This window comes from Triturus cristatus, chromosome 5_2 (genome assembly GCF_964204655.1).
Source record: "Triturus cristatus chromosome 5_2, aTriCri1.1, whole genome shotgun sequence".
NCBI lineage: Eukaryota > Metazoa > Chordata > Amphibia > Caudata > Salamandridae > Triturus > Triturus cristatus.
In genome coordinates, this window is record NC_140588.1 from 552,284,083 (window position 1) to 552,302,288 (window position 18,206).

Sequence of the window (18,206 nt, forward strand, 5' to 3'; positions counted from 1 at the left end):
TATCTTTCATTGAAAAATATTATCTCACATAAAAACCACTGTTCAACAGAGTTATAATGTTATTTGAGTCTTTTGGGCAACATCCTTCCCCAACATAGTTCAATATGCAAAAGTTTACCAGAATAGGAAAGCAATCCCATACAGTTTCTCTTTGACAGTAGAATATTAAAAACTTTGACATTTCCACATTCCTGCAGCAGTTTATGCTCCTTTCACATGGGAGGTTCCATGGTGTAACGGTTAGCACTTTGGACTTTGAATCCAATGATCCGAGTTCAAATCTCGGTGGGACCATTTTATGACTCTTGACCAAATCATTTTCTTTCAAGTGTATTCATTAATATCACATATCTAATACCGGTAGGGTGAACAATTAATTTATTGATTATACTCTAAAAGTTTATTAGATGTGAGCAAATAATAGAAATTTTACAATACCTGGAAACTAAATGGCTCAAAATAATGAGAGATTTTACAAACTCACTCTGGTTTCTCAAACTCATCACAGGGGCCTGATGCAAGACATTACTTTTTAAAATCTTACTGTTATTGTTAAGGCGAACAAGGAACTTTTTCATTGCAAAGCATTCATTAAAACAAAACTTGAGGAGTCAAACTTTGTATTACGGGGACCGAAGATGTGCAGTTTGAATAATAATCTTGAAATTCAGACGTACAAAGATTTTACACACTGATTTTCAACAGTAAATCCACAACCAAAAAAGTTGAATCTTTTGAAAGACATGTCAAAGGTGTGAATCTGAAATTCACTTTTAAAGACATTCACAATGAAATGCACTGTGTAAGTCCAGCATGTTGTCAGCTAAGAAATCAGCAAAAATGAACTATCTCATTACTGGCCATATAGATGAGAAAGGAAAATAAACTCATGTTTACAATGTGGATGTGAAAGAACAGTTTCTAGGTTCAGCTTCAATATTTATGTTAATGAATAATTGATATGTTCATATTGTCTAACAGCTATCTAGACGGATAAAGCTATGTATGCATCTATACATACTTATGCGTTCATACGCATCAGTATAAAACATTGATATTATGTTTTTTCTAGACCAAATTCTAAAAAATGAGTTAAACAGTGAATCTCATAATTGTAGTAGGTCCCACCGAGATTTGAACTCGGATCGCAGGATTCAGAGTCCAGAGTGCTAACCATTACACCATGGAACCCTCTCACACAAGAGTGACTTTTCCATTGAGACAAAAGAGAGCGCATCAGTGATGGCCTTCTCTTATATTGATAAAAAGATATCTCATTTGAATGGTCATAGTGGATAGAGCTTTAATGTGATTTGATTCTTTTCAGCTATATTCTCTATAAAAGTGTTAAATATTCAAATGTTTATCTGAATATAAAAGTTATATCACACTGTTCATCTTTGCCTGTAGCATAATAAAACAGTCTACATTTCCAGACTACTGAAGCAATGTCTCTGTCTCCTGCATGGGTGGCTCCATAGAGCAATGGTTGGCAATTTGGACTTTGCATCCAATGATCCGATTTGAAACCTTGGAGGGACTTTTTTTATTACTCTTGAGCTTTTCCATTTCTTCATCTTTGTTCATTGATAGCTCAAATCCAACACCAGTAGGTTGAAATAGTCAATTATTGAATGCTTTCAAAATGTCCATCAGCTTGAACAAGTTACATCAATACAAACTTTAAAATACTTTGACATCAAATTTCTTCACAAAGTAGTTAGCCATTATAAAATCATATGCTGATTTTCTCAAACGCATTTCAGATGGGTGATTCACAGCATCACTTTTTTAAGCTTTCCCGCTATTGATAAGGCGAAAATAGCACATTTTGAATGAGAAGTTTTCTTCAATCAAACATAGAGGAACCCAAATGATGATCTCATTCAGCTAGTAAAAATGTTGTTTTATATTAGTATGGAAACGTGAAAAGAAAATGTTTTTCATGCTGATTTACAACAGTTGATCTCCAATCGTAAAATATAAGCTTTTGGTCGGAGGCATCACAGGTACTGATCAAATTCTCATTTTTGAACTTTATTCACAAATCATATGATATGCTTTGTATACATCAACTGTATTGTTGGATCAATACTGAGTAAAAAGTGACTATCTCAATTTCAGGACATATAAAAGAGAAAGAAGTAGAAACTCATGTTTCAAATGCTGAGAGGCAACAACTGTTCATGATTTTCACCTCCACTAATTATATTTATTTTTATAATCTATATGTTTATATTTTCCTATAAATATACAGAGACATATAGCTATATATACAGAGATACATATGTACAGGTTGATTTTTACATGTTTATAAGTAAATGTGATGTTGTTCCAAATAAAACTTCTAAGAACTGAATGGAAAAGAAAATTGTAAAGTTCAGATAAGTCCCACTGAAATTTGTACTCAGATCCCTGTTTTCAGAGTCCAGAGTGCTAACCACGACACCATCCACCCTCCCGTACCAGGGTGAGCTTTCCATTTTGACAGAAGAGATTTGCCTCAGGGGGCAACTTATCTTTCATTGAAAAATATTATCTCACATAAAAACCACTGTTCAACAGAGTTATAACGTTATTTGAGTCTTTTGGGCAACATCCTTCCCCAACATAGTTCAATATGCAAAAGTTTACCAGAATAGGAAAGCAATCCAATACAGTTTCTCTTTGACAGTAGAATATTAAAAACTTTGACATTTCCACATTCCTGCAGCAGTTTATGCTCCTTTCACATGGGAGGTTCCATGGTGTAATGGTTAGCACTTTGGACTTTGAATCCAATGATCCGAGTTCAAATCTCGGTGGGACCATTTTATGACTCTTGACCAAATCATTTTCTTTCAAGTGTATTCATTAATATCACATATCTAATACCGGTAGGGTGAACAATTAATTTATTGATTATACTCTAAAAGTTTATTAGATGTGAGCAAATAATAGAAATTTTACAATACCTGGAAACTAAATGGCTCAAAATAATGAGAGATTTTACAAACTCACTCTGGTTTCTCAAACTCATCACAGGGGCCTGATGCAAGACATTACTTTTTAAAATCTTACTGTTATTGTTAAGGCGAACAAGGAACTTTTTCATTGCAAAGCATTCATTAAAACAAAACTTGAGGAGTCAAACTTTGTATTACGGGGACCGAAGATGTGCAGTTTGAATAATAATCTTGAAATTCAGACGTACAAAGATTTTACACACTGATTTTCAACAGTAAATCCACAACCAAAAAAGTTGAATCTTTTGAAAGACATGTCAAAGGTGTGAATCTGAAATTCACTTTTAAAGACATTCACAATGAAATGCACTGTGTAAGTCCAGCATGTTGTCAGCTAAGAAATCAGCAAAAATGAACTATCTCATTACTGGCCATATAGATGAGAAAGGAAAATAAACTCATGTTTACAATGTGGATGTGAAAGAACAGTTTCTAGGTTCAGCTTCAATATTTATGTTAATGAATAATTGATATGTTCATATTGTCTAACAGCTATCTAACGGATAAAGCTATGTATGCATCTATACATACTTATGCGTTCATACGCATCAGTATAAAACATTGATATTATGTTTTTTCTAGACCAAATTCTAAAAAATGAGTTAAACAGTGAATCTCATAATTGTAGTAGGTCCCACCGAGATTTGAACTCGGATCGCTGGATTCAGAGTCCAGAGTGCTAACCATTACACCATGGAACCCTCTCACACAAGAGTGACGTTTCCATTGAGACAAAAGAGAGCGCATCAGTGATGGCCTTCTCTTATATTGATAAAAAGATATCTCATTTGAATGGTCATAGTGGATAGAGCTTTAATGTGATTTGATTCTTTTCAGCTATATTCTCTATAAAAGTGTTAAATATTCAAATGTTTATCTGAATATAAAAGTTATATCACAATGTTCATCTTTGCCTGTAGCATAATAAAACAGTCTACATTTCCAGACTACTGAAGCAATGTCTCTGTCTCCTGCATGGGTGGCTCCATAGAGCAATGGTTGGCAATTTGGACTTTGCATCCAATGATCCGATTTGAAACCTTGGAGGGACTTTTTTTATTACTCTTGAGCTTTTCCATTTCTTCATCTTTGTTCATTGATAGCTCAAATCCAACACCAGTAGGTTGAAAGAGTCAATTATTGAATGCTTTCAAAATGTCCATCAGCTTGAACAAGTTACATCAATACAAACTTTAAAATACTTTGACATCAAATTTCTTCACAAAGTAGTTAGCCATTATAAAATCATATTCTGATTTTCTCAAACGCATTTCAGATGGGTGATTCACAGCATCACTTTTTTAAGCTTTCCCGCTATTGATAAGGCGAAAATAGCACATTTTGAATGAGAAGTTTTCTTCAATCAAACATAGAGGAACCCAAATGATGATCTCATTCAGCTAGTAAAAATGTTGTTTTATATTAGTATGGAAATCGTGAAAAGAAAATGTTTTTCATGCTGATTTACAACAGTTGATCTCCAATCGTAAAATATAAGCTTTTGGTCGGAGGCATCACAGGTACTGATCAAATTCTAATTTTTGAACATTGTTCACAAATCATATGATATGCTTTATATACATAAACTGTATTGTTGGATCAATACTGAGTAAAAAGTGACTATCTCAATTTCAGGACATATAAAAGAGAAAGAAGTAGAAACTCATGTTTCAAATGCTGAGAGGCAACAACTGTTCATGATTTTCACCTCCACTAATTATATTTATTTTTATAATCTATATGTTTATATTTTCCTATAAATATACAGAGACATATAGCTATATATACAGAGATACATATGTACAGGTTGATTTTTACATGTTTATAAGTAAATGTGATGTTGATCCAAATAAAACTTCTAAGAAGTGAATGGAAAAGAAAATTGTAAAGTTCAGATAAGTCCCACTGAAATTTGTACTCAGATCCCTGTTTTCAGAGTCCAGAGTGCTAACCATGACACCATCCACCCTCCCGTACCAGGGTGAGCTTTCCATTTTGACAGAAGAGATTTGCCTCAGGGGGCAACTTATCTTTCATTGAAAAATATTATCTCACATAAAAACCACTGTTCAACAGAGTTATAACGTTATTTGAGTCTTTTGGGCAACATCCTTCCCCAACATAGTTCAATATGCAAAAGTTTACCAGAATAGGAAAGCAATCCCATACAGATTCTCTTTGACAGTAGAATATTAAAAACTTTGACATTTCCACATTCCTGCAGCAGTTTATGCTCCTTTCACATGGGAGGTTCCATGGTGTAACGGTTAGCACTTTGGACTTTGAATCCAATGATCCGAGTTCAAATCTCGGTGGGACCATTTTATGACTCTTGACCAAATCATTTTCTTTCAAGTGTATTCATTAATATCACATATCTAATACCGGTAGGGTGAACAATTAATTTATTGATTATACTCTAAAAGTTTATTAGATGTGAGCAAATAATAGAAATTTTACAATACCTGGAAACTAAATGGCTCAAAATAATGAGAGATTTTACAAACTCACTCTGGTTTCTCAAACTCATCACAGGGGCCTGATGCAAGACATTACTTTTTAAAATCTTACTGTTATTGTTAAGGCGAACAAGGAACTTTTTCATTGCAAAGCATTCATTAAAACAAAACTTGAGGAGTCAAACTTTGTATTACGGGGACCGAAGATGTGCAGTTTGAATAATAATCTTGAAATTCAGACGTACAAAGATTTTACACACTGATTTTCAACAGTAAATCCACAACCAAAAAAGTTGAATCTTTTGAAAGACATGTCAAAGGTGTGAATCTGAAATTCACTTTTAAAGACATTCACAATGAAATGCACTGTGTAAGTCCAGCATGTTGTCAGCTAAGAAATCAGCAAAAATGAACTATCTCATTACTGGCCATATAGATGAGAAAGGAAAATAAACTCATGTTTACAATGTGGATGTGAAAGAACAGTTTCTAGGTTCAGCTTCAATATTTATGTTAATGAATAATTGATATGTTCATATTGTCTAACAGCTATCTAGACGGATAAAGCTATGTATGCATCTATACATACTTATGCGTTCATACGCATCAGTATAAAACATTGATATTATGTTTTTTCTAGACCAAATTCTAAAAAATGAGTTAAACAGTGAATCTCATAATTGTAGTAGGTCCCACCGAGATTTGAACTCGGATCGCTGGATTCAGAGTCCAGAGTGCTAACCATTACACCATGGAACCCTCTCACACAAGAGTGACTTTTCCATTGAGACAAAAGAGAGCGCATCAGTGATGGCCTTCTCTTATATTGATAAAAAGATATCTCATTTGAATGGTCATAGTGGATAGAGCTTTAATGTGATTTGATTCTTTTCAGCTATATTCTCTATAAAAGTGTTAAATATTCAAATGTTTATCTGAATATAAAAGTTATATCACACTGTTCATCTTTGCCTGTAGCATAATAAAACAGTCTACATTTCCAGACTACTGAAGCAATGTCTCTGTCTCCTGCATGGGTGGCTCCATAGAGCAATGGTTGGCAATTTGGACTTTGCATCCAATGATCCGATTTGAAACCTTGGAGGGACTTTTTTTATTACTCTTGAGCTTTTCCATTTCTTCATCTTTGTTCATTGATAGCTCAAATCCAACACCAGTAGGTTGAAATAGTCAATTATTGAATGCTTTCAAAATGTCCATCAGCTTGAACAAGTTACATCAATACAAACTTTAAAATACTTTGACATCAAATTTCTTCACAAAGTAGTTAGCCATTATAAAATCATATGCTGATTTTCTCAAACGCATTTCAGATGGGTGATTCACAGCATCACTTTTTTAAGCTTTCCCGCTATTGATAAGGCGAAAATAGCACATTTTGAATGAGAAGTTTTCTTCAATCAAACATAGAGGAACCCAAATGATGATCTCATTCAGCTAGCAAAAATGTTGTTTTATATTAGTATGGAAACGTGAAAAGAAAATGTTTTTCATGCTGATTTACAACAGTTGATCTCCAATCGTAAAATATAAGCTTTTGGTCGGAGGCATCACAGGTACTGATCAAATTCTCATTTTTGAACTTTATTCACAAATCATATGATATGCTTTGTATACATCAACTGTATTGTTGGATCAATACTGAGTAAAAAGTGACTATCTCAATTTCAGGACATATAAAAGAGAAAGAAGTAGAAACTCATGTTTCAAATGCTGAGAGGCAACAACTGTTCATGATTTTCACCTCCACTAATTATATTTATTTTTATAATCTATATGTTTATATTTTCCTATAAATATACAGAGACATATAGCTATATATACAGAGATACATATGTACAGGTTGATTTTTACATGTTTATAAGTAAATGTGATGTTGTTCCAAATAAAACTTCTAAGAACTGAATGGAAAAGAAAATTGTAAAGTTCAGATAAGTCCCACTGAAATTTGTACTCAGATCCCTGTTTTCAGAGTCCAGAGTGCTAACCATGACACCATCCACCCTCCCGTACCAGGGTGAGCTTTCCATTTTGACAGAAGAGATTTGCCTCAGGGGGCAACTTATCTTTCATTGAAAAATATTATCTCACATAAAAACCACTGTTCAACAGAGTTATAACGTTATTTGAGTCTTTTGGGCAACATCCTTCCCCAACATAGTTCAATATGCAAAAGTTTACCAGAATAGGAAAGCAATCCCATACAGTTTCTCTTTGACAGTAGAATATTAAAAACTTTGACATTTCCACATTCCTGCAGCAGTTTATGCTCCTTTCACATGGGAGGTTCCATGGTGTAACGGTTAGCACTTTGGACTTTGAATCCAATGATCCGAGTTCAAATCTCGGTGGGACCATTTTATGACTCTTGACCAAATCATTTTCTTTCAAGTGTATTCATTAATATCACATATCTAATACCGGTAGGGTGAACAATTAATTTATTGATTATACTCTAAAAGTTTATTAGATGTGAGCAAATAATAGAAATTTTACAATACCTGGAAACTAAATGGCTCAAAATAATGAGAGATTTTACAAACTCACTCTGGTTTCTCAAACTCATCACAGGGGCCTGATGCAAGACATTACTTTTTAAAATCTTACTGTTATTGTTAAGGCGAACAAGGAACTTTTTCATTGCAAAGCATTCATTAAAACAAAACTTGAGGAGTCAAACTTTGTATTACGGGGACCGAAGATGTGCAGTTTGAATAATAATCTTGAAATTCAGACGTACAAAGATTTTACACACTGATTTTCAACAGTAAATCCACAACCAAAAAAGTTGAATCTTTTGAAAGACATGTCAAAGGTGTGAATCTGAAATTCACTTTTAAAGACATTCACAATGAAATGCACTGTGTAAGTCCAGCATGTTGTCAGCTAAGAAATCAGCAAAAATGAACTATCTCATTACTGGCCATATAGATGAGAAAGGAAAATAAACTCATGTTTACAATGTGGATGTGAAAGAACAGTTTCTAGGTTCAGCTTCAATATTTATGTTAATGAATAATTGATATGTTCATATTGTCTAACAGCTATCTAGACGGATAAAGCTATGTATGCATCTATACATACTTATGCGTTCATACGCATCAGTATAAAACATTGATATTATGTTTTTTCTAGACCAAATTCTAAAAAATGAGTTAAACAGTGAATCTCATAATTGTAGTAGGTCCCACCGAGATTTGAACTCGGATCGCTGGATTCAGAGTCCAGAGTGCTAACCATTACACCATGGAACCCTCTCACCCAAGAGTGACTTTTCCATTGAGACAAAAGAGAGCGCATCAGTGATGGCCTTCTCTTATATTGATAAAAAGATATCTCATTTGAATGGTCATAGTGGATAGAGCTTTAATGTGATTTGATTCTTTTCAGCTATATTCTCTATAAAAGTGTTAAATATTCAAATGTTTATCTGAATATAAAAGTTATATCACAATGTTCATCTTTGCCTGTAGCATAATAAAACAGTCTACATTTCCAGACTACTGAAGCAATGTCTCTGTCTCCTGCATGGGTGGCTCCATAGAGCAATGGTTGGCAATTTGGACTTTGCATCCAATGATCCGATTTGAAACCTTGGAGGGACTTTTTTTATTACTCTTGAGCTTTTCCATTTCTTCATCTTTGTTCATTGATAGCTCAAATCCAACACCAGTAGGTTGAAAGAGTCAATTATTGAATGCTTTCAAAATGTCCATCAGCTTGAACAAGTTACATCAATACAAACTTTAAAATACTTTGACATCAAATTTCTTCACAAAGTAGTTAGCCATTATAAAATCATATTCTGATTTTCTCAAACGCATTTCAGATGGGTGATTCACAGCATCACTTTTTTAAGCTTTCCCGCTATTGATAAGGCGAAAATAGCACATTTTGAATGAGAAGTTTTCTTCAATCAAACATAGAGGAACCCAAACGATGATCTCATTCAGCTAGTAAAAATGTTGTTTTATATTAGTATGGAAATCGTGAAAAGAAAATGTTTTTCATGCTGATTTACAACAGTTGATCTCCAATCGTAAAATATAAGCTTTTGGTCGGAGGCATCACAGGTACTGATCAAATTCTCATTTTTGAACATTGTTCACAAATCATATGATATGCTTTATATACATAAACTGTATTGTTGGATCAATACTGAGTAAAAAGTGACTATCTCAATTTCAGGACATATAAAAGAGAAAGAAGTAGAAACTCATGTTTCAAATGCTGAGAGGCAACAACTGTTCATGATTTTCACCTCCACTAATTATATTTATTTTTATAATCTATATGTTTATATTTTCCTATAAATATACAGAGACATATAGCTATATATACAGAGATACATATGTACAGGTTGATATTTACATGTTTATAAGTAAATGTGATGTTGTTCCAAATAAAACTTCTAAGAACTGAATGGAAAAGAAAATTGTAAAGTTCAGATAAGTCCCACTGAAATTTGTACTCAGATCCCTGTTTTCAGAGTCCAGAGTGCTAACCATGACACCATCCACCCTCCCGTACCAGGGTGAGCTTTCCATTTTGACAGAAGAGATTTGCCTCAGGGGGCAACTTATCTTTCATTGAAAAATATTATCTCACATAAAAACCACTGTTCAACAGAGTTATAACGTTATTTGAGTCTTTTGGGCAACATCCTTCCCCAACATAGTTCAATATGCAAAAGTTTACCAGAATAGGAAAGCAATCCAATACAGTTTCTCTTTGACAGTAGAATATTAAAAACTTTGACATTTCCACATTCCTGCAGCAGTTTATGCTCCTTTCACATGGGAGGTTCCATGGTGTAATGGTTAGCACTTTGGACTTTGAATCCAATGATCCGAGTTCAAATCTCGGTGGGACCATTTTATGACTCTTGACCAAATCATTTTCTTTCAAGTGTATTCATTAATATCACATATCTAATACCGGTAGGGTGAACAATTCATTTATTGATTATACTCTAAAAGTTTATTAGATGTGAGCAAATAATAGAAATTTTACAATACCTGGAAACTAAATGGCTCAAAATAATGAGAGATTTTACAAACTCACTCTGGTTTCTCAAACTCATCACAGGGGCCTGATGCAAGACATTACTTTTTAAAATCTTACTGTTATTGTTAAGGCGAACAAGGAACTTTTTCATTGCAAAGCATTCATTAAAACAAAACTTGAGGAGTCAAACTTTGTATTACGGGGACCGAAGATGTGCAGTTTGAATAATAATCTTGAAATTCAGACGTACAAAGATTTTACACACTGATTTTCAACAGTAAATCCACAACCAAAAAAGTTGAATCTTTTGAAAGACATGTCAAAGGTGTGAATCTGAAATTCACTTTTAAAGACATTCACAATGAAATGCACTGTGTAAGTCCAGCATGTTGTCAGCTAAGAAATCAGCAAAAATGAACTATCTCATTACTGGCCATATAGATGAGAAAGGAAAATAAACTCATGTTTACAATGTGGATGTGAAAGAACAGTTTCTAGGTTCAGCTTCAATATTTATGTTAATGAATAATTGATATGTTCATATTGTCTAACAGCTATCTAGACGGATAAAGCTATGTATGCATCTATACATACTTATGCGTTCATACGCATCAGTATAAAACATTGATATTATGTTTTTTCTAGACCAAATTCTAAAAAATGAGTTAAACAGTGAATCTCATAATTGTAGTAGGTCCCACCGAGATTTGAACTCGGATCGCTGGATTCAGAGTCCAGAGTGCTAACCATTACACCATGGAACCCTCTCACACAAGAGTGACGTTTCCATTGAGACAAAAGAGAGCGCATCAGTGATGGCCTTCTCTTATATTGATAAAAAGATATCTCATTTGAATGGTCATAGTGGATAGAGCTTTAATGTGATTTGATTCTTTTCAGCTATATTCTCTATAAAAGTGTTAAACATTCAAATGTTTATCTGAATATAAAAGTTATATCACAATGTTCATCTTTGCCTGTAGCATAATAAAACAGTCTACATTTCCAGACTACTGAAGCAATGTCTCTGTCTCCTGCATGGGTGGCTCCATAGAGCAATGGTTGGCAATTTGGACTTTGCATCCAATGATCCGATTTGAAACCTTGGAGGGACTTTTTTTATTACTCTTGAGCTTTTCCATTTCTTCATCTTTGTTCATTGATAGCTCAAATCCAACACCAGTAGGTTGAAAGAGTCAATTATTGAATGCTTTCAAAATGTCCATCAGCTTGAACAAGTTACATCAATACAAACTTTAAAATACTTTGACATCAAATTTCTTCACAAAGTAGTTAGCCATTATAAAATCATATTCTGATTTTCTCAAACGCATTTCAGATGGGTGATTCACAGCATCACTTTTTTAAGCTTTCCCGCTATTGATAAGGCGAAAATAGCACATTTTGAATGAGAAGTTTTCTTCAATCAAACATAGAGGAACCCAAATGATGATCTCATTCAGCTAGTAAAAATGTTGTTTTATATTAGTATGGAAATCGTGAAAAGAAAATGTTTTTCATGCTGATTTACAACAGTTGATCTCCAATCGTAAAATATAAGCTTTTGGTCGGAGGCATCACAGGTACTGATCAAATTCTAATTTTTGAACATTGTTCACAAATCATATGATATGCTTTATATACATAAACTGTATTGTTGGATCAATACTGAGTAAAAAGTGACTATCTCAATTTCAGGACATATAAAAGAGAAAGAAGTAGAAACTCATGTTTCAAATGCTGAGAGGCAACAACTGTTCATGATTTTCACCTCCACTAATTATATTTATTTTTATAATCTATATGTTTATATTTTCCTATAAATATACAGAGACATATAGCTATATATACAGAGATACATATGTACAGGTTGATTTTTACATGTTTATAAGTAAATGTGATGTTGTTCCAAATAAAACTTCTAAGAAGTGAATGGAAAAGAAAATTGTAAAGTTCAGATAAGTCCCACTGAAATTTGTACTCAGATCCCTGTTTTCAGAGTCCAGAGTGCTAACCATGACACCATCCACCCTCCCGTACCAGGGTGAGCTTTCCATTTTGACAGAAGAGATTTGCCTCAGGGGGCAACTTATCTTTCATTGAAAAATATTATCTCACATAAAAACCACTGTTCAACAGAGTTATAACGTTATTTGAGTCTTTTGGGCAACATCCTTCCCCAACATAGTTCAATATGCAAAAGTTTACCAGAATAGGAAAGCAATCCCATACAGTTTCTCTTTGACAGTAGAATATTAAAAACTTTGACATTTCCACATTCCTGCAGCAGTTTATGCTCCTTTCACATGGGAGGTTCCATGGTGTAACGGTTAGCACTTTGGACTTTGAATCCAATGATCCGAGTTCAAATCTCGGTGGGACCATTTTATGACTCTTGACCAAATCATTTTCTTTCAAGTGTATTCATTAATATCACATATCTAATACCGGTAGGGTGAACAATTAATTTATTGATTATACTCTAAAAGTTTATTAGATGTGAGCAAATAATAGAAATATTACAATACCTGGAAACTAAATGGCTCAAAATAATGAGAGATTTTACAAACTCACTCTGGTTTCTCAAACTCATCACAGGGGCCTGATGCAAGACATTACTTTTTAAAATCTTACTGTTATTGTTAAGGCGAACAAGGAACTTTTTCATTGCAAAGCATTCATTAAAACAAAACTTGAGGAGTCAAACTTTGTATTACGGGGACCGAAGATGTGCAGTTTGAATAATAATCTTGAAATTCAGACGTACAAAGATTTTACACACTGATTTTCAACAGTAAATCCACAACCAAAAAAGTTGAATCTTTTGAAAGACATGTCAAAGGTGTGAATCTGAAATTCACTTTTAAAGACATTCACAATGAAATGCACTGTGTAAGTCCAGCATGTTGTCAGCTAAGAAATCAGCAAAAATGAACTATCTCATTACTGGCCATATAGATGAGAAAGGAAAATAAACTCATGTTTACAATGTGGATGTGAAAGAACAGTTTCTAGGTTCAGCTTCAATATTTATGTTAATGAATAATTGATATGTTCATATTGTCTAACAGCTATCTAGACGGATAAAGCTATGTATGCATCTATACATACTTATGCGTTCATACGCATCAGTATAAAACATTGATATTATGTTTTTTCTAGACCAAATTCTAAAAAATGAGTTAAACAGTGAATCTCATAATTGTAGTAGGTCCCACCGAGATTTGAACTCGGATCGCTGGATTCAGAGTCCAGAGTGCTAACCATTACACCATGGAACCCTCTCACACAAGAGTGACGTTTCCATTGAGACAAAAGAGAGCGCATCAGTGATGGCCTTCTCTTATATTGATAAAAAGATATCTCATTTGAATGGTCATAGTGGATAGAGCTTTAATGTGATTTGATTCTTTTCAGCTATATTCTCTATAAAAGTGTTAAATATTCAAATGTTTATCTGAATATAAAAGTTATATCACAATGTTCATCTTTGCCTGTAGCATAATAAAACAGTCTACATTTCCAGACTACTGAAGCAATGTCTCTGTCTCCTGCATGGGTGGCTCCATAGAGCAATGGTTGGCAATTTGGACTTTGCATCCAATGATCCGATTTGAAACCTTGGAGGGACTTTTTTTATTACTCTTGAGCTTTTCCATTTCTTCATCTTTGTTCATTGATAGCTCAAATCCAACACCAGTAGGTTGAAAGAGTCAATTATTGAATGCTTTCAAAATGTCCATCAGCTTGAACAAGTTACATCAATACAAACTTTAAAATACTTTGACATCAAATTTCTTCACAAAGTAGTTAGCCATTATAAAATCATATTCTGATTTTCTCAAACGCATTTCAGATGGGTGATTCACAGCATCACTTTTTTAAGCTTTCCCGCTATTGATAAGGCGAAAATAGCACATTTTGAATGAGAAGTTTTCTTCAATCAAACATAGAGGAACCCAAATGATGATCTCATTCAGCTAGTAAAAATGTTGTTTTATATTAGTATGGAAATCGTGAAAAGAAAATGTTTTTCATGCTGATTTACAACAGTTGATCTCCAATCGTAAAATATAAGCTTTTGGTCGGAGGCATCACAGGTACTGATCAAATTCTAATTTTTGAACATTGTTCACAAATCATATGATATGCTTTATATACATAAACTGTATTGTTGGATCAATACTGAGTAAAAAGTGACTATCTCAATTTCAGGACATATAAAAGAGAAAGAAGTAGAAACTCATGTTTCAAATGCTGAGAGGCAACAACTGTTCATGATTTTCACCTCCACTAATTATATTTATTTTTATAATCTATATGTTTATATTTTCCTATAAATATACAGAGACATATAGCTATATATACAGAGATACATATGTACAGGTTGATTTTTACATGTTTATAAGTAAATGTGATGTTGTTCCAAATAAAACTTCTAAGAAGTGAATGGAAAAGAAAATTGTAAAGTTCAGATAAGTCCCACTGAAATTTGTACTCAGATCCCTGTTTTCAGAGTCCAGAGTGCTAACCATGACACCATCCACCCTCCCGTACCAGGGTGAGCTTTCCATTTTGACAGAAGAGATTTGCCTCAGGGGGCAACTTATCTTTCATTGAAAAATATTATCTCACATAAAAACCACTGTTCAACAGAGTTATAACGTTATTTGAGTCTTTTGGGCAACATCCTTCCCCAACATAGTTCAATATGCAAAAGTTTACCAGAATAGGAAAGCAATCCCATACAGTTTCTCTTTGACAGTAGAATATTAAAAACGTTGACATTTCCACATTCCTGCAGCAGTTTATGCTCCTTTCACATGGGAGGTTCCATGGTGTAACGGTTAGCACTTTGGACTTTGAATCCAATGATCCGAGTTCAAATCTCGGTGGGACCATTTTATGACTCTTGACCAAATCATTTTCTTTCAAGTGTATTCATTAATATCACATATCTAATACCGGTAGGGTGAACAATTAATTTATTGATTATACTCTAAAAGTTTATTAGATGTGAGCAAATAATAGAAATATTACAATACCTGGAAACTAAATGGCTCAAAATAATGAGAGATTTTACAAACTCACTCTGGTTTCTCAAACTCATCACAGGGGCCTGATGCAAGACATTACTTTTTAAAATCTTACTGTTATTGTTAAGGCGAACAAGGAACTTTTTCATTGCAAAGCATTCATTAAAACAAAACTTGAGGAGTCAAACTTTGTATTACGGGGACCGAAGATGTGCAGTTTGAATAATAATCTTGAAATTCAGACGTACAAAGATTTTACACACTGATTTTCAACAGTAAATCCACAACCAAAAAAGTTGAATCTTTTGAAAGACATGTCAAAGGTGTGAATCTGAAATTCACTTTTAAAGACATTCACAATGAAATGCACTGTGTAAGTCCAGCATGTTGTCAGCTAAGAAATCAGCAAAAATGAACTATCTCATTACTGGCCATATAGATGAGAAAGGAAAATAAACTCATGTTTACAATGTGGATGTGAAAGAACAGTTTCTAGGTTCAGCTTCAATATTTATGTTAATGAATAATTGATATGTTCATATTGTCTAACAGCTATCTAGACGGATAAAGCTATGTATGCATCTATACATACTTATGCGTTCATACGCATCAGTATAAAACATTGATATTATGTTTTTTCTAGACCAAATTCTAAAAAATGAGTTAAACAGTGAATCTCATAATTGTAGTAGGTCCCACCGAGATTTGAACTCGGATCGCTGGATTCAGAGTCCAGAGTGCTAACCATTACACCATGGAACCCTCTCACACAAGAGTGACTTTTCCATTGAGACAAAAGAGAGCGCATCAGTGATGGCCTTCTCTTATATTGATAAAAAGATATCTCATTTGAATGGTCATAGTGGATAGAGCTTTAATGTGATTTGATTCTTTTCAGCTATATTCTCTATAAAAGTGTTAAATATTCAAATGTTTATCTGAATATAAAAGTTATATCACAATGTTCATCTTTGCCTGTAGCATAATAAAACAGTCTACATTTCCAGACTACTGAAGCAATGTCTCTGTCTCCTGCATGGGTGGCTCCATAGAGCAATGGTTGGCAATTTGGACTTTGCATCCAATGATCCGATTTGAAACCTTGGAGGGACTTTTTTTATTACTCTTGAGCTTTTCCATTTCTTCATCTTTGTTCATTGATAGCTCAAATCCAACACCAGTAGGTTGAAAGAGTCAATTATTGAATGCTTTCAAAATGTCCATCAGCTTGAACAAGTTACATCAATACAAACTTTAAAATACTTTGACATCAAATTTCTTCACAAAGTAGTTAGCCATTATAAAATCATATTCTGATTTTCTCAAACGCATTTCAGATGGGTGATTCACAGCATCACTTTTTTAAGCTTTCCCGCTATTGATAAGGCGAAAATAGCACATTTTGAATGAGAAGTTTTCTTCAATCAAACATAGAGGAACCCAAACGATGATCTCATTCAGCTAGTAAAAATGTTGTTTTATATTAGTATGGAAATCGTGAAAAGAAAATGTTTTTCATGCTGATTTACAACAGTTGATCTCCAATCGTAAAATATAAGCTTTTGGTCGGAGGCATCACAGGTACTGATCAAATTCTAATTTTTGAACATTGTTCACAAATCATATGATATGCTTTATATACATAAACTGTATTGTTGGATCAATACTGAGTAAAAAGTGACTATCTCAATTTCAGGACATATAAAAGAGAAAGAAGTAGAAACTCATGTTTCAAATGCTGAGAGGCAACAACTGTTCATGATTTTCACCTCCACTAATTATATTTATTTTTATAATCTATATGTTTATATTTTCCTATAAATATACAGAGACATATAGCTATATATACAGAGATACATATGTACAGGTTGATATTTACATGTTTATAAGTAAATGTGATGTTGTTCCAAATAAAACTTCTAAGAACTGAATGGAAAAGAAAATTGTAAAGTTCAGATAAGTCCCACTGAAATTTGTACTCAGATCCCTGTTTTCAGAGTCCAGAGTGCTAACCATGACACCATCCACCCTCCCGTACCAGGGTGAGCTTTCCATTTTGACAGAAGAGATTTGCCTCAGGGGGCAACTTATCTTTCATTGAAAAATATTATCTCACATAAAAACCACTGTTCAACAGAGTTATAACGTTATTTGAGTCTTTTGGGCAACATCCTTCCCCAACATAGTTCAATATGCAAAAGTTTACCAGAATAGGAAAGCAATCCAATACAGTATCTCTTTGACAGTAGAATATTAAAAACTTTGACATTTCCACATTCCTGCAGCAGTTTATGCTCCTTTCACATGGGAGGTTCCATGGTGTAATGGTTAGCACTTTGGACTTTGAATCCAATGATCCGAGTTCAAATCTCGGTGGGACCATTTTATGACTCTTGACCAAATCATTTTCTTTCAAGTGTATTCATTAATATCACATATCTAATACCGGTAGGGTGAACAATTAATTTATTGATTATACTCTAAAAGTTTATTAGATGTGAGCAAATAATAGAAATTTTACAATACCTGGAAACTAAATGGCTCAAAATAATGAGAGATTTTACAAACTCACTCTGGTTTCTCAAACTCATCACAGGGGCCTGATGCAAGACATTACTTTTTAAAATCTTACTGTTATTGTTAAGGCGAACAAGGAACTTTTTCATTGCAAAGCATTC

At 33.6% G+C, this 18,206-nt stretch overlaps 14 non-coding genes across 14 annotated transcripts; 8 read left to right on the top strand and 6 right to left on the bottom strand.

The window, feature by feature from the left end:
- The first annotated feature begins 222 nt into the window (after positions 1 to 222).
- TRNAQ-UUG (transfer RNA glutamine (anticodon UUG)) lies at positions 223 to 294 on the top strand. The gene has a single exon. It is a non-coding gene; the product is annotated as a tRNA-Gln (tRNA).
- Positions 295 to 2,738: 2,444 nt separating this feature from the next.
- On the top strand, positions 2,739 to 2,810 carry TRNAQ-UUG (transfer RNA glutamine (anticodon UUG)). Its single transcript has one exon. It is a non-coding gene; the product is annotated as a tRNA-Gln (tRNA).
- An 824-nt stretch (positions 2,811 to 3,634) lies between these two features.
- TRNAQ-CUG (transfer RNA glutamine (anticodon CUG)) lies at positions 3,635 to 3,706 on the bottom strand. Its single transcript has one exon. It is a non-coding gene; the product is annotated as a tRNA-Gln (tRNA).
- A 1,548-nt stretch (positions 3,707 to 5,254) lies between these two features.
- TRNAQ-UUG (transfer RNA glutamine (anticodon UUG)) lies at positions 5,255 to 5,326 on the top strand. Its single transcript has one exon. It is a non-coding gene; the product is annotated as a tRNA-Gln (tRNA).
- Positions 5,327 to 6,151: 825 nt separating this feature from the next.
- Positions 6,152 to 6,223, bottom strand: TRNAQ-CUG (transfer RNA glutamine (anticodon CUG)). The gene has a single exon. It is a non-coding gene; the product is annotated as a tRNA-Gln (tRNA).
- Positions 6,224 to 7,770: 1,547 nt separating this feature from the next.
- On the top strand, positions 7,771 to 7,842 carry TRNAQ-UUG (transfer RNA glutamine (anticodon UUG)). The gene has a single exon. It is a non-coding gene; the product is annotated as a tRNA-Gln (tRNA).
- An 825-nt stretch (positions 7,843 to 8,667) lies between these two features.
- On the bottom strand, positions 8,668 to 8,739 carry TRNAQ-CUG (transfer RNA glutamine (anticodon CUG)). Its single transcript has one exon. It is a non-coding gene; the product is annotated as a tRNA-Gln (tRNA).
- Positions 8,740 to 10,287: 1,548 nt separating this feature from the next.
- TRNAQ-UUG (transfer RNA glutamine (anticodon UUG)) lies at positions 10,288 to 10,359 on the top strand. Its single transcript has one exon. It is a non-coding gene; the product is annotated as a tRNA-Gln (tRNA).
- Positions 10,360 to 11,184: 825 nt separating this feature from the next.
- On the bottom strand, positions 11,185 to 11,256 carry TRNAQ-CUG (transfer RNA glutamine (anticodon CUG)). Its single transcript has one exon. It is a non-coding gene; the product is annotated as a tRNA-Gln (tRNA).
- A 1,548-nt stretch (positions 11,257 to 12,804) lies between these two features.
- Positions 12,805 to 12,876, top strand: TRNAQ-UUG (transfer RNA glutamine (anticodon UUG)). The gene has a single exon. It is a non-coding gene; the product is annotated as a tRNA-Gln (tRNA).
- Positions 12,877 to 13,701: 825 nt separating this feature from the next.
- On the bottom strand, positions 13,702 to 13,773 carry TRNAQ-CUG (transfer RNA glutamine (anticodon CUG)). The gene has a single exon. It is a non-coding gene; the product is annotated as a tRNA-Gln (tRNA).
- Positions 13,774 to 15,321: 1,548 nt separating this feature from the next.
- On the top strand, positions 15,322 to 15,393 carry TRNAQ-UUG (transfer RNA glutamine (anticodon UUG)). The gene has a single exon. It is a non-coding gene; the product is annotated as a tRNA-Gln (tRNA).
- Positions 15,394 to 16,218: 825 nt separating this feature from the next.
- On the bottom strand, positions 16,219 to 16,290 carry TRNAQ-CUG (transfer RNA glutamine (anticodon CUG)). Its single transcript has one exon. It is a non-coding gene; the product is annotated as a tRNA-Gln (tRNA).
- Positions 16,291 to 17,838: 1,548 nt separating this feature from the next.
- Positions 17,839 to 17,910, top strand: TRNAQ-UUG (transfer RNA glutamine (anticodon UUG)). Its single transcript has one exon. It is a non-coding gene; the product is annotated as a tRNA-Gln (tRNA).
- Positions 17,911 to 18,206: the final 296 nt, after the last annotated feature.